The sequence below is a fragment of the Puma concolor genome, chromosome D3 (genome assembly GCF_028749965.1).
Source record: "Puma concolor isolate L17-30 chromosome D3, mPumCon1.1.hap2, whole genome shotgun sequence".
In the NCBI taxonomy this organism is placed as follows: Eukaryota; Metazoa; Chordata; class Mammalia; order Carnivora; family Felidae; genus Puma; species Puma concolor.
Window position 1 is genome coordinate 73,622,039 of NC_141678.1, and position 15,502 is coordinate 73,637,540.

General features: G+C 45.0%; 2 long non-coding RNA genes across 4 annotated transcripts in view; one reads left to right on the forward strand and one right to left on the reverse strand.

The window, feature by feature from the left end:
- The window catches only part of LOC147575629 (uncharacterized), a 440,855-nt gene extending 429,721 nt beyond the window's left edge, over window positions 1-11,134 (reverse strand). For all 3 annotated transcript variants that reach the window (XR_015242571.1, XR_015242570.1, XR_015242569.1), the window contains exon 1: window positions 11,065-11,134. This is a non-coding gene — a long non-coding RNA (uncharacterized LOC147575629). The remainder of the gene's footprint in view (window positions 1-11,064) is intronic.
- A 1,727-nt stretch (window positions 11,135-12,861) lies between these two features.
- On the forward strand, window positions 12,862-13,690 carry LOC147575630 (uncharacterized). Its single transcript, XR_015242751.1, has 2 exons — window positions 12,862-13,091; window positions 13,351-13,690. It is a non-coding gene; the product is annotated as an uncharacterized LOC147575630 (long non-coding RNA).
- Window positions 13,691-15,502: the final 1,812 nt, after the last annotated feature.

Genomic DNA, 15,502 nt, shown 5'->3' on the forward strand with positions numbered 1-15,502 from the left:
ATCAAAGACACAGACTGCAGTGTAGAAACATAAGTACCACAACAGAGATAGGAACAAAAGCCACGAGAACACGAAGGACTTGCCGCTTTGGGTGGTTTTTCCAATGTGGTTTACCAGTTGTCGATAATATTTGGGGGCCATATTTCTATGAGAAATATTTCTATGCCATTGCTCAGTGTTCTGCAGGAATGTATCCACTTTCCCTCGTCAGGGTTTTACTGCCAGAGAGGATTTTACAGGCTCAAATCAAGCATAATACCACCATTACTATTCATCAGGCTAAAGGGTCATTTGTCTTGGATTCATCTTTAGGTGTCTTCTCTGCTAATTCAAGCTCAAAGTGGAGTCTTTGGCTTCAGAGGGATGTGAAGCAATTGAGTTATATATGAGTTGGTAGATGAATAAAAAGAAGTCATTCTACATCGTAGACTTACAGAAATTATAATGAAATGGGAAAAAAATGAGGAGGGTGGTCAAGAGCTCCTTCAGAAATTTATTAATAACATGCCCAAAACCACTACCTGTGCAATCATGTCTCCATTTATGCATTATATGCCATCTCAAAAATTGGACCGTGAATCAACATTTGAGTCAAATTCTATTTCAAATGTATCTCGCGGCAATTTAAAGGAATAATTTAGTAAATTTCCTTGTAAAGCAGAAACTGTTTTACAATGTGAATAATCACTCCCTTATTTTAGGTCTTGTAAGCTGGAGTTTTGTCAAAGTTTGCTTAATACAAGGCAAACTGCACCTTATAGTTTATGTGAAAAGAAGTAGTATAGGGGCACCTGGGTGGCTCAGTCGGTTAAGCGTCCCACTTTGGCTCAGGTCATGATCTCATGGTCTGTGGGTTTGAGCCCTGCATCAGGCTCTGTGCTGACAGCTCGCAGCCTGGAGCCTGCTTCGGATTCTGTGTCTCCCTCTCTCCTTGCCCCTCCCCTGCTTGTGCTCTACCTCTCTCTCTCTCAAAAATAAATAAACATCAAAAAAATTGTTTAAAGAAGAAGAAGGATAAAGGAAATGGCAGTGCGCTGGCAGACATTATGTCCAGATGCATTCTAGTCACTAAGTTCATGAGATCAGTTGTTCTGCTTTTGGATAACTTGCACTGGGTAGACCAGTATCCCAGCAAATAGGCAGACTAAGAAAGGGGAGGCTCTGCTCTAAAACACCCTGGTTAAAACAGAGAGAGAGAGAGAAAGATCTAAGCACTTCTCAAAGTTTAATGCACACATGAGTCACCTGGATTTTTTTTTTTTTAATGCCATTCTGATTCAGGAGATCTGGGGTAAAGCACAGAAGTTCGGCATTTCTAACAAGTTCCCGGGTGAGGTCAGGGCTGCTGCTCCGTGGACCACATTCACCTAGCGAGAATCTAAGCTAAGTTCCTAAAATAGATGGTTAGAAGTATATCTTGTACTATGCAGTTTATCAGCAACTTGAACATCCAGGCACAATGTCTTTGAGGTGTTCAAACGGTATCAGTAAGGGGAAAAGCCTGAGGGAAAAAAGAAACTCCCCAAGACAGTATTTCCTGTTCGTCACGTCTCCTTCCATTGGGGCACTCCCATCCAGTCTCACTTTTGCTTGGGGAAGGATGGCGGAGGGGTTCTGTGTGGCACAAGGAGTCAGCTACCCTAACCTTTTCAGCAGATTGTTTGTTTTTCCTAACAGCAATGAAAAGGCGGGACATCCTGGAGATGGTCAAAGTTTTTAGCTCTGATTTCAGGCAATATTGTTCCACTGAACCACCCTATGTGCTCACTCTCAACAAAATTAATGCGATGCCTTTACTCTGGCTCTCTTCGTCTCTTGAGATGTCCTGAGATATATAAAGGTTTTCCTTTGAACTAAGGCAAAGGGGGTACATAAGCCGCAGAACACCTCTGGGCTCTGAGCACTGTATCAACTTTGAAACTAACTGTGAGACAATAGTTCAATATTTTTAGAAGCACATATTTACTGGAAAATTATAGATAGGACATTGCACCAATTTGTTAAAAGCCATGGCCCACATAAAGGTATGTAAAGAACTTCTTATCAGAGCCTCAGAAAACCAAAATTTCTATACTATGGTTTTCTCAACAGCCAAATAGAAATTCATAATACGATGGACCTCGCATCGCTATTATAAGGTCTCCATTTCTATGTGGTTTAGAAAACTCCCTAAAGCCACAAATCAGCCATAACATTCACCAGGATTTAATTTCCTGTTCAGTAGAAGCGAATTGGCAAAAAGGACACTCAAAATCAAAATAGTACCACCTAGAATTTGCAGACAGCTCTTGAGCTGAAAAAGTCTTGAAATAGAAATACATCAGTATACCAGAACTGTTGTTTCAAAGATACATCAGACAAAAGCAAGATATGACAGCAACGATTCTTGCAAGATGGCATGCCGTGCCAATTAATTCTACATTCATTTCTTCTTAAAATCACCAATGTGATGTATGTCTTATGCTTCAAAGGAAATCCAGCATAACATGAAACAATTTCTATTGCTAACTACCTTTTCCATGTCCATAAAACCACTATTAGTGAATGTATAAACCACTATAAAATATGCATATTCACTTAGGATAGATATCAATATTATATTTACTAATACACCCTGTAGATGCTTATAAATATTAAAGATATACAGAGAAGGATCAGGAACATAATTTTTATGTCACCTTTATTACTAACGCAGTCCTTATTGTCGAATATAACCTGTGTTTTAATAGATACGACATATCTGCCCTCTGGTGGAAAGATGGAATTAGTATTTCAGGCCTTACTCTTCTGCTTCCATTACCAGAAATTGGCTTGCAACTAGAGGAATATCTTTACTGAAGTAGCAGAAGAGCGTGATCCCAACCTGGCGATGTTGAAAGGACACACCTGGGGATGTCTTTCAGAGCAGATGAATCAGTTCTGCAGAGACAGTGGCATGAGAAATGGAGAAGCCCTGGGCAAGAGGTCATCCTGTGGGAAGATGACAGGCCCCTATGCTGGGTGCCATGACCAAGGTATCCTTCACTCAGACCGTCCTCTGGCCTGAGGAGCTCAAATTTTATGTCAGGGTTTTATAAAGCCAAGAGCCACTTATAAAACCGAAAGATCCATTTTCATTTTTATTTTAAGAAGCAGAAGGTAGCACTGCCTCGGTACCAAAAGGGTGTGACACAAGGCTGGGGAAAGGATGTCACCTCACTTTGTATGTCAACACAGCATGGCACTGTCACATGAAGGGAGCCGGGCATCAAATGGCTTCAGCAGTAGCAGAGCTTTAGCACAAGGCCTGTTTTGGGGTCAGCCCAACTCTGGGGGCATTGGCAGACGGAACTAACAGCGTCCCCAAGAGCCTCGGCAGAAAATGTCAGGACATACTGTCAAAGAAAAGGGACGTGAGAATGCTTTCCTTGCAGGGTCTGAAAGCGTTCTTTTTATGAGCAACTTGAGATGGTCTTGGAAGACCCTAGAAAAAAATGGCTGTTGAAGATCCTGAAATTGGAGACCAGGAAAGAGCCAGAAGAAAGAGTATCTTTTTAAGCTCAAGTGGATGTGATCCGATAAGGCATGTCACATCAGTCTCGTACACCATCAGGAACCTTTAGACAATGTCATAGAATTATGCCATGTAAATATTGGTGTTTTTAAAACAGCAACAGTCCTGACGAATGAAGACAGATCAAGAGTCAAGGAAACAGAAGAATACTGGAGAAACTATTGTGATTAAGAATAGAAGAGCCCAGACTCGACGGAGATTAAACCCTTAGATCTTCAGTGATCTAAATGTCAAATATACAAGGAACCTGCCAGCATCTCAGTGCATTTCACTCCTCCCGCTGCTGGAACTCACATGTCATGAGTATATTTCAATAGGGCTCTTCCTTCAGGTATCTGATCTCTCCCTTCTCCAAACTCTTCATCACCATTCCTGTGACACTTGTTCCGTAAATTTTCACCCGCAAATCTTTCCATGCCTCTTTTAGGTGCCATTTCCTCCACAGGGCCTGGCACCGAGTAAGAGACCAATAAGTTCTAAACAAACTATTTTTATGAGTGAAAGGTTTTTCTAAAGCAGAGAGGGCAAAGCTTTTGAAAAACTCACACAGAAATCAGACTTGGCCTTCACTTCTCCTGCCGTTTCCATTTCTTCCTTCAGAGTGAATACAACATCGGGAATATCCCAGGAATGGGACACATCAAAATCCCAGGATGCCGAAATTCTCACCCATAATTCCTGCATTATCCACGTTTTCTAAAATAAGCATAAATTCCACTTATGACATCAAAATCAAAAAGCAATGGGACGCCTGGGTGGCTCAGTTGGTTAAGTGTCCCACTCTTGATTTCGGCTCAGCTCATCCGGCTCCATGCTGACAGCAGAGATTCTCTCTCTGCCCCTCCCCCTGCTACCTCACTTGCTTGCTCTCTCTCTCAATAAATAAATCAACTTCATTTTTTTTTAAAGAGCAAAAATATTTCAAATTTTCCCACCTTAATTATATTTCCCCAAACCACTTCCATCTACTTTTTTAGGACCGCCATCCTCCCAGTCACCCAGTGTCAACGCCTCAAATTTTCCTGGTTTCTTCCTGTCCCCATTCCTCGCCTTCCAAATGCAAATGGTCTCCAGTTTCATTTGGGTTTTGCCCCATCATCACACTGACATGGCTGTTCGGTCCTCCACACAGATTGTTAGAAGTGCCACGGCCACATTCGCGCTCACTCCCTTTTCCTCACTGAACATTTCCTCCCACCTCCTCTCACCCCCCACATCCTCCTCATCTTCTGAGGCCTGCATCAAGGCGCCCCTCTTCAGACACTTTCTCTGTGAACCCCCAACTTCACAGTGATGACTTTCTCTCCTGAAACTAGGACATCTGTGGCCCCCGTGACACATCTGACAGTCTTCATTAGTGTGACTGTCGGTCCGGGTTTCCGTGCAACTGTCCTGGTTCACACTTATGTTCCTGATGAAATACCTACTAGCATCCCTTTTCCCAGTCAAAAACATCCCAGTCTGGATGATAAAATGAGATCACCCTACTTCTCAAACCCACCTTTGCAAAAATGTCCTTAGCAGATAGTAAATGTCTCAGTGATGAGAACTTTATCACATTCTTCTGTACCCATCTGCACACATCGCACATTTGCCCACAGGAGCAGCTCAAATAGCATTTCAAGATCAACTGCTCTTATTATCTTTGACAATGGGCTACATATGCTTACCTTGCTTATAGACAGGCTACCCAACAGATAATTCTATGGGGGAATTACCTATCCTACTCCCCACCACCCTCCCCTACACACACACAGGGTCTGGCCAGAGTATTCATCCAAACTCCTTCCAGGAACACCCATCTTTTATCCTGCTCTTCATTCCAGGCAGAGGGGCCAGGAGCAAGGTTCCCTTGTGCCTTGTAGAGCCCAGAACTGCACGTAAGTGCTGTGATGAGGGACTGTTTGTTTTTTTTTTTTTTTAATTTTTTTTTTTAACATTTATTCATTTTTGAGAGAGAGAGAGCGAGCGAGCGAGCAGGGGACGGGCAGAGAGACAGGGAGACACAGAATTGGAAGCAGGCTCCAGGCTCCGAGCTGTCAGCACAGAGCCCAAAGCAGGGCTTGAACTCACGAACTGCGAGATCATGACCTGAGCCAAAGTTGGACGCTTAACCAACTGAGCCACCCAGGTGTCCCATGACTAGGGGCTGTTCTGACATAAAATTGTAACAGTTTGTCATCAATGATACTCATTTCTTCTTTTAGAACATCCACCACCTCCTTCATTCACAAAAGAATTAATGAGCATTTGCTATGTCCCAAATACTATGCAAGGTGCTATGGACTCAAAACGCAAGCAGACAGCCCTTCCCTGTAAGAACTTAGAATTTGGTGACAAAGAAAGGCACCCAAATGGGACACTGCATAACTCATGCTATTAAGAAATGGATCATGTGCTAGAAGAACACACAGCACAGAGTGCCTGTTTCTGATTGGTCTACCTGCGTGAGTTGGGGAAGGTTTCACAGAAGTGACATTTGAGCTGAGTGAGTGACTAAATAGGAAGAAAAGGTACACCCAGAAGATAATTGCAAGAGACATGCCCTAGAAACAGGAACTAATTAAGTGTGTGGTAAGCATGACAGGCAAGGGAGCTGGATGTGGAGGGGGAAAGGACAGTAAATATGGCTGGAAACACAGACTGGAGCCAGCCAGAGCATCAGATAACATGTTGGGAGTTTGGGGCTTTATCTCCTCCCGCTATTATCTTCAAATAACGGTTCAAAGAGAAACCAGCAAAGGTTTAGGAAGCTGGAGAATGGTGTGGCTAGATTTATGCTTTGGAAAGCGTGTCCTTGCAGAGAGCTCCAAAATTCACATGCACGAGGTTATGGACCGCTTTCCTGTAAGGACAGTTTGGATCCCAAAGCTACGTTTGCAGAGTATATGTATCATTTATACTTAGTGCAGAGTAAACATATCATTTATACATCCAGAGGATGACTGGATATGAGCAGTAGTTTAATGGAGATTATGAAGAAGTCAAAGTCTTCTCCACCAAATAAGTATTCATTCTACTCATGTGGTACACTTCATACCCGCTCTCTATTACTAACTGGATGTTGAGGGGAAAGAAATGGTGATGTAAAAGGTAGGGGGCAGGAGGAGATTGCCAGAAAGAAAGAAAAGCTTCTAGCTTGGGCTATAGTGACGCCACTTACAAAGTTAGAGAACATAGGAGATCCAGATTTGGGGAGGTATAATGATGAGCTTGGTTTGGAACATGCTACATGAGAAGTGTGGGTAGGAGTTCCAGATGGCGGACTCTAACAGGTTATAGACCTATCAGTGTTAGAAATCAGGGAAAGATTTGTTCTGGAGCTAAAGATTGGGGTGTTTTCAGCATATAGCACACACCGGAACTGTGGGAAAGAGGAAGGATATCAAAACGAAATTCTTCTCATTGTAGGAGAGGCATAATTAAGGCAAGCCGGACAGGAGGACATCCATCGTGTCAACGCTGATCTGTTGGCAGTGCCTGCTTGGAGCCACCGAGGAAGAGTCTAGGGCCACATTTGGGGCGTCAGGATGGACTCACGAGGTTGTTAGCGCAGGAAGAGAAGGTCTAGATATAGCATCTAGACCATCGCAGATTTAGGAAGTTGTGAGACACATCAGTGCAAAAGAACAGCAAGAAAGCACATCAGAAGGAAATGTTCAACAGGGGCAAGTACCTCAGGAGAACAGATAGAATCAAGGGCTGGACAAGGGAGGTGGAATTTGGACGGTCTCCGTGATGTAGAAGGTGGAGGAATAAACGGGAGGAGTTGAAATTACCTCAGTGAGAAGAAACTGAACCTCAAGAAATCCCCAGTCTTTCTTTACACTCCTGCAATGTCTGCCCAGGCTTTTCAACCAACATTCTCCACCCCCACGCACCATTTCAGGGAGTGTTGTGCCTTTTCTCACCCTCTCCTCCCCACCACACACACACACACCCACACACACCGTGCCCTAGAGCTTAACTATCCTTGGATGACATGATGAAAGAAATTGGGACTTTTCAGATGGGAAAGACAAAGGCCAAAAGGACATATGTATCCAGAAGGACACAAGCATGCGCGCTCTTTCATTAACAAAGTAAATAAACAGGGGTGCCTGGGTGGCTCAGTCAGTTGGGCATCGGACTTTGGCTCAGGTCATGATCTCGTGGTCTGTGAGTTCGAGCCCCACGTCGGGCTCTGTGCTGACAGCTCAGAGCCTGGAGCCTGCTTCGGATTCTGTGTCTTCTGCTCTCTCTGCCCCTCCCCCCCCTCAAAAATAAATAAACATTAAAAAATTTTTAAATAATAAAAAAGAAAATAAATATATAAAAGGGAGGGAAAGTGAGGTGAAAGCAGCCAGCCTCTGCCCACCTGGGATGACGCTTTGAAAGGACAGCGGGAGGGGGCAGCCCTCTAGGTTCCAGCGGAACAGGTTGAAATGCCACCACTGTGAAGACAGTCCTGAATTTCAGATTAGATCTGCCTTTGATTGCAAATGTTTAAACTTAGGTTAAAGGAAAATGGCCATCAAGGGGATTCTTCTGGAGCCCGGCTCGGCAGGAAGTAACAGGACTGTTCCCTCATTGGAATGAGACACGGACGAAAGGGACGGAGCTGGGATTGAAACCTCTCTCAGTTCCTCCTCCAGCCGAGCTTTAGCCATTTTTGACGCTGCACTGACCCCTAGAGGCTCTCCCTTTCGTTCAGAATGTGCTAGGCGCTTGGCCCAGGGGAAGGTAAATAAGTAAAATAAGGGAAAATGTTGCTTTGTCTTCTTAAAATCAAAAGCGGTGGGGAGAGTAGGGGGAAAGAGAAAAACAGGATCTCACTGCCAAGTGCCATCAATTAAAATCGCCTTAATAGTAGCAAACTTCATCAGCGAGCTTCTCATGCCTCAAGCTCTGGCCGTTAAGCTGGCTGCGGTATTAGACAGATTGGAAACAAGCGCTTGCATTTTAAACATGCATCTTTGACTTCCTGCCCCATGTGGCAGCTGGGACCCTAGGCCAGCTGCCAACCAATCCAGTCCCCTCCCAGGACGGGGAGGCGGTGGGAAGTTGAGTTCCTGCTTGGAGGACCCCGCGGCCTGGAATGCTGAACTGCTGGCATTGCTTCTCACTCCGCTTCCTTTCTATCTGAAAGAGGAAGTTGAGTCACGCTCAGTAACCACCAGAGCTGTCATGGGGACCCAGGCTGCATCACTACCCCAGGGTGGGGGAAAACCGTGGTGTGTCAAGCTCTCCCAAGAGTCTTAAGCACACACTTCTGGCGACTGAAATTTTGATTTTTAACGTGCAGACTACCCAGGGATCTGTCCCCGTACAGAGGGAGAAGAAAGGAAATCAAACACACAGAACAGTGGGAGAGCGGAGATTCCCAGCCTGCAAGTCTGACGGTGGGGGACACGGTTGATTCTGAGGGTATGTTCTAAGGTTGCAGTAAGGGATCAATTGAGAGCAGACAGTCCAAGTCAATCAGTCCAAAAGGGGCTGGGATATGTGCTCTAAAATTCAGATGATCCACAGTTTGGGTCAGGAAACCTATAAAGTGTCACAAATAGGGACAGAGGAGAAATGTAAGGGCCTTTGGAAACAATAGCTCTAAAACAATGGCTCAATCCCTCTCTAAAACACAGTATAAAAACTTTTTATCCTTGAAGCACCTCAGATCTACCTAAGGGGACCTGCCTTTCCAGGACTTCTGTGATTTTCTTTTTGAAAGTTTACTTATTGATTTCAAAAGAGACAGAGCCAGCGTGAGTGGACAAGAGGTAGAGAAAAAGGGAGATAGATAATACCAAGCAGCTCCATGCTGTCGGCACAGAGCCTGATGTGGGGCTCGAACCCACGAGATCATGGCCTGAACCAAAACCAAGACTCAGACCATCAACCGACTGAGCCACCCGGGCGCCCCTAGACATGTGTGGTTTTAAAGTGGTTTTGTTTGCACCTGGCCATACATCTGGGCTCAGGGCCACCTGATTGGAACTGAACTGTGCCCCCAGTGGGAATGCCAGCTGCCCTGGAGAAATGGCTGGGATAAGTGGGAGAAGTAACACTGTGTCCAGTTCCCTGATTGTCTTGCTCTGAGCATGTAAGAGTTCAGAGGAGACTCCCAATCAATACTTCTCTGGGCAGTAACAGTCTCACCCACAAGACAGCTAGTCCAAAGCTCCTTTCCTCAGCAGCGATAATCGTTAACACCTCAAACAAAACCAGCCTCTCTAGGGCACGCACCTGAGAAGAGGCGGAATTTATTGAAAAGTGCTGAGCTGAGAAATATAATCTCAGGTAAATCTCTTTATCCCTGTGAACTCTGGAAGAAGGATTTTAAGCCTGTGTATACATAGGTAGGGGTTTTTTTCCTTTTAAAAATGAGTAACTAGGAGGGTTGGGGAGAATGAGGTGGGGGGAGGCACGATTTCTAATTTAGACACTTGATTTGATACCAAAAATAAAAACATGCAATGTGGTTAAACAACCCATGTCCTGTGGCTAACCCAGTTGCCAGTTTCATGAAAATTACAGTTGTGCCTTCAACACTGTCCCAGACACTATCCATTTGGCATTTCAGGCTGTCTTTACTACTGATAATTCAGTAACTGATTGGGCAGTGATCTGACTTGACAGGTGAGTTGGCTGAAATAATTGGATTGACAATTTCCACAGATCAGGAAGGCCTCAAGCATCTTTCACCCATTAGGAGCTCATGCAATGGATTCAAGAGCATCATAGTTATTCACAAAAGTTTCCAGCTTCCCACCGCAGTTGTCACTCAGAAAGTATGCCAGAAGTGAAGCAAAAGAAATACCTAAGTACGCAACCGTTTATCACATGTACCACCTTACAATTGGCAACCTTTAGTCTGAGGCTTCCGCTTTCATTTACAAGGAATCCTGACCCAGTCTGTCCTAATGCACACAGGACTACCTTGTACCTTCAGATGGATCTCCTTTTCCCCACAAATATCTGCGTTTCAAAAAATTATCAGAGCAAACACTGCTACCAAGTTGTGAGACTTCCTAGTAACATCTATAATCTATGAAAAACTGGGCGAACACAAATCTGCCCAAATGACACAAAGATGTGATTTATACTTTCTTTTTCACTTTCATTTTGTTCATTAAGCACATTTTGTCCAAGGGAATGAGACCTGGCTTATTGTCCCATGGGGTTGGAAGGTAGAAGAAAGTAGAAATAAGGCAGCCAAGTACGGGCGTAAAAGCAGGTACCGCCAGCTAACTCCCAACTCAACCCAAGACCTCGACTTCTCGTTTGAGTCTTTCAGCCTGGAAATGATAGAAGGTTCTTGTTCTTTCTCGACCTCGGGAGTTTTCTGGGTGAAATTCGAAATCGGGCCCATAGGTAGAGGACAAGGGGGGACCGCAGGCAGGCCACGCCAGATCGGGAGGCAGTAGTCTTGAAAAGCACGAGAACTTAGGTACGAGGTGGGTCTTGGGAGCCCCAAGACCATCAGGTCCCTGCACCGCCTCTTAGAACCGTAAAAGTTTACACGGAGGCCTCACCTGGGTTCTGTCACCAAGTACCGCATTCAGACCGTCTCAGCAACACCTTACCTTCTCAAGTCTGCATCCTGGAAATGACTGCTCTTGAAATGTACGCCCCAAGGATAAGGGCGAGGGGAGGAGCCTCCCATTGCCCGGGTCCAGCTGGAGGGTCAACCGGAGGTTACGCACTCTCGGTGACCTCCAACAGTTTCATTTAAGGAAGGTCAATGACAGCGCTATTGTTCCTCCGAAGCCTACAGAAGAGTAAAACTTCTGTTGAGAATGTCTTCCTTTTCCCTCAAAATGCTGGGTCCATATAGAACGATTATGATGCGGTAGAAAGCCTGGTAGAGTTTTAAAGATTACTATTCCTATTGTTAAAGTGATAACCGATTGTTATTCAATTTAGGAGCAATTACCACTGCCCAGGCGCCAGAGTCAAGCAATTTAACTTAAATGAGGTATTAGTAGTTGCTTGAATGTGTGATCGCTTTGAAATTCCTTCCAACGTAGTTTTGGGGGAAAAATGTCAAGGGTTGTGAAGATAATTAATTCTCCCGGATGCAAATACCAAGACTCGGAAACCTCTTGTGTAAGAAGACGAGAAAGGAGAGTTAGTTGGCAGTAGTAGTTAGCCCTCTTAAACCAGGCTATGCTAGGTGCTCATTTTATAATCTTAAATTACTTTCTGCATCTTTGTTTCCTCATCTGTAATGACTACCTTCCTTGTAGAGTCCCTGGGAGGATTAACTGAGTTCTTATGTGTGGAACACTTCAGAGCGGTACGTTCTTTTTTTTTTTTTTTAATGTTTTTTTATTATTGAGAGACAGAGCATGAGCATGGGAGGGGCAGAGAGAGGGGGAGACACGGAATCCGAAGCAGGCTCCAGGCTCAGAGCCGTCAGCACAGAGCCCGACGCGGGGCTCGAACGCACTGACCGTGAGATCATGACCTGATCCGAAGTTGGACGCTTAACCGACTGAGCCACCCAGGCGCCCCAGAGTGGCATATTCTAAGGACTGTGCAATGCTATCTACGTGTGTGCTGAATACAAACACCGTGATGAAGACCGCTTGTTATTTATGAGAAAAATATTCTGAGATGAACAACACCATTTACATCAGCCATTCGATCCTAACATTTTTTTTGCACTACAAACCCTTCAAGGGTCTGATGGAAGCATACTCATGATGCAGGACAGTAAGCTTTGGCGTACAATTTCAGCACGTTTCTGGGCCCAAAGGAGTCCATCGGTTCTAGGTAAGAAGCCTTGTGGGGTTCCTGGGTGGCTTAGTCAGTGAAGCGTCCGACTTCAGCCTAGGTCATGATCTCACGGTCTGTGGGTTCAAGCCCTGTGTCGGGCTCTGCGCTGACAGCTCAGAGCCTGGAGCCTGCTTGGGATTCTGTCTCCCTCTCTCTCTGCCCCTCCCCAACTCGTGCTCTGTCTCTCTCTCTCTCTGTCTCAAAAATAAACATTTAAAAAAATAAAAAGAAGAAGATATTTAGCCTCAGACATATAGAGAGGGAAGAGGAGAGGCCCCAAGAGGAATCAGACCTGCTAGTCACTCCATCTTGGACTTCCAGCCTCCACAACTGTGGGAAAGTAAACTGTTGCCCAAGCCCCCCCCCTCCAGGCGGTGGCCCTTGGCTCTGGCGGCCCTGGCAAACCAACACACAGGGTGGTAGAAACCGTGAGAACAACGGACCAAGCTCCACCAGAGCTGAAAGGGTTGCAAAAAAAAAAAAAAAAAAAAAAAAAAAAAAAAAAAAAAGAGGAAGGACACTTATTTCTTTACACTTTGATGTGTGGATATCGCAAAGAAGTGAAGAAAAACAGTCACAATCCTGAATTCTGCTGAGCCTTATTTCAAAGTACCACCCCTTTTGAAATTCTTCAACTGTCACCATGTGAGACCCTATGAGCGCATCCAAATGAGGCGGCAATAAATACAAAGCTTTCAGATCCAGATGAATTGAATTAGAATGGAAAGAGCGAGAAAGACTTAAGAGGCAAGTGCTTACACGCAGAACGACACAGATGCAGGTGGGGCTGGGGCAGGGCCGGGAGAGGGGGGTGGAGGGCTGTGGCTGTCCCCTGTCAAAAACAGCAGTCAGCTTTGTCCGGAGAGCAGAGACTACATCTCCCTGGACAATTCTTACGCCTTCGCCTTTCGTAATCGAGGGTAACGGCTGGGGCTGCTTCTGCGGGCGGCTAGGACACGAATGTTAACACCAAACACTGGTTCTGGGAAAATAGCAGCCCCGTTCTGTGAGCCACCCCTGCTGGTTTTTCTGTCTCTTAGAACGGGTCCTGAAATGCGGCGCTGCACGCTGTGGTAACGACTGATGAGAAGGAAGAGGAGAAAGCAGAGGGTGAGGCGGGGGCAAGGCAGCCTCGCCGTGCAACGAATTCCCTTCCCGAGCCTCGGCAAGAATCACATCCCAGCTCTGGGAAAGAATCAGGACAGGATTCCCAGTGTATGGGAAACAGAACCTCGGAAGGCTTGTTTTAGAAACTCTGCGCTGACTTTCAACACCTGCTTCGAAGAGCACTTTTCGTCTTGAGTATTTCCGTGGACGTTGATGGAGGAGCCGGCAATGCTTGTCTTAAATTTTTGTGAATAAAAGCAATTCAGAAACGCGCCTGCATACATTTTTTTATTCTATTTTTAGGAAGAACGCGGCATCCAGGAAATATATTACATTGATGACTTATTCCCAAGGGTACAGAAAGTGTCCCATTTACCCTGCCTGGGTCATTACCTCAGCCTGGCCCATCCGAACCGGAGCTATCCTGAAGGTAATGAGGTTGCCTCTCCAACCAAAGGCTAGGAAAAGGGAAGCATTAAAGAAACAAAGCATGCCATTTAAGCGAAGATGCAACATGCTGAAGAAGCAGTATTTTCTAAAATAGCTAAATGTGGTTTCTTTCAACATGAGACTAGTGCCCCTATTTCCCTTTAGACTTTGACACAAGCTTTTTCTTTACATTTTTCTTTATCATTCGGTTTATATATATATATGTATATAAATAGAAATATATATATATATTTCTATTATAAGACGTATTCTCTTTCCTTTCTTGTTCTTTTCTCCTTCCCGGTTCCTCTGCTTCCCTCTGACTCCCCACGTTCCACTTGTTAGAGGTCATGTTACTTCTCTCAGTTCTGGGGTCTTCACCAGAATGTCGTCAAAAAGGTTGCTCTCTCATGTTCTGGAATCGTGGTGGTCCTTCAGGCTGTTCTTTCTGTGAATGTTCTTTTTGTCCATACAGCCACAAGGGAGATGGTGAAGATGGCGTCCTGCACGCACTTTGGAGCCTGGGTTCTGCCCTGGCTCTGATGTCCACCTGCTGAGCGGTCTTGCTGAGGGGGCTCTAGGATTCAGTTTTCTCATCTGCAAAATGGGGATAGTAGTATCTCTCTTGCAGGGGTATTGTGAGTCTAGAACGTAATGAGGTATATGTCTGGCATTATTGTTTATTAAAGAAATTCCTTTTTTTAATTCTTTTAAATATTTTTTTAAATTTTTTATGTTTATTTATTTTTGAGAGAGAGACAGCACAAGTGGGGGAGGGGCAGAGAGAGAGGGAGGCACAGAATCCAAGCAGGCTCCAGGCTCTGAGCTGTCAGCACAGACCCCGACATGGGGCTCGAACTCACGAACCATGAGATCATGACCTGAACCGAAGTCAGACGCTCAACCCACTGAGCCACCCAGGCGCCCCTGGCATTATTGTTTATAAGGAGTTATCCTCTGGAGGTTCTCCAATTCAGTAAGAACTGCTATGCTTTCTCATGGAAATAAGCATGGATTGTAGTAGGAAACAAAGGAACACCTATCCTGGAAGTGTTTGATCTGTGTCCCTTCTCTCTGCACTAGCAGGAAGTTAAGACAGAGAGGGGCCTCTGCCCGGTCACTGCAGAGATCAAATCCCTTTTCTCATGTGACACTTTAATGAAGTGACCACAAGAGTGACCCTGGGTTTATGCCCCATGGGTCCTTTCCTCTTGTCATCTGTATGTTTACACACAGATCTGATCGTAGTTGGATCGTTTGAAAGCACAACCGTGGGGCAAACTGTTTGCTTATTTACTAGGTTTGCTAGTCCACCCTGCTGATTTTCTTTTTCTTTTTTAAGTTTATTTATTTTGACAGAGAGAGAGACAGCGAGCAGGGGAGGGGCAGAGAGAGGGAGAGAAATGATCCCAGGCAGGCTCCACACTGTCAGCACAAAGCCCGACGTGGGCTTGAACTCACTGTGCTGACCTGAGCCAAAACCAAGAGTCAGATGCTTAACCGAATAAGCCACCCAGGTGCACCCGCCTGCTGATTTTCTATTCTTTAACATCACCATAAAAGACGAAGTCAGATGTCAGCATTTTTTTTTCTTCAGGAATTAACCAAAATCTGTCACCAATACCATCCAACAAAACAAAGTAATTAGCCACCAAG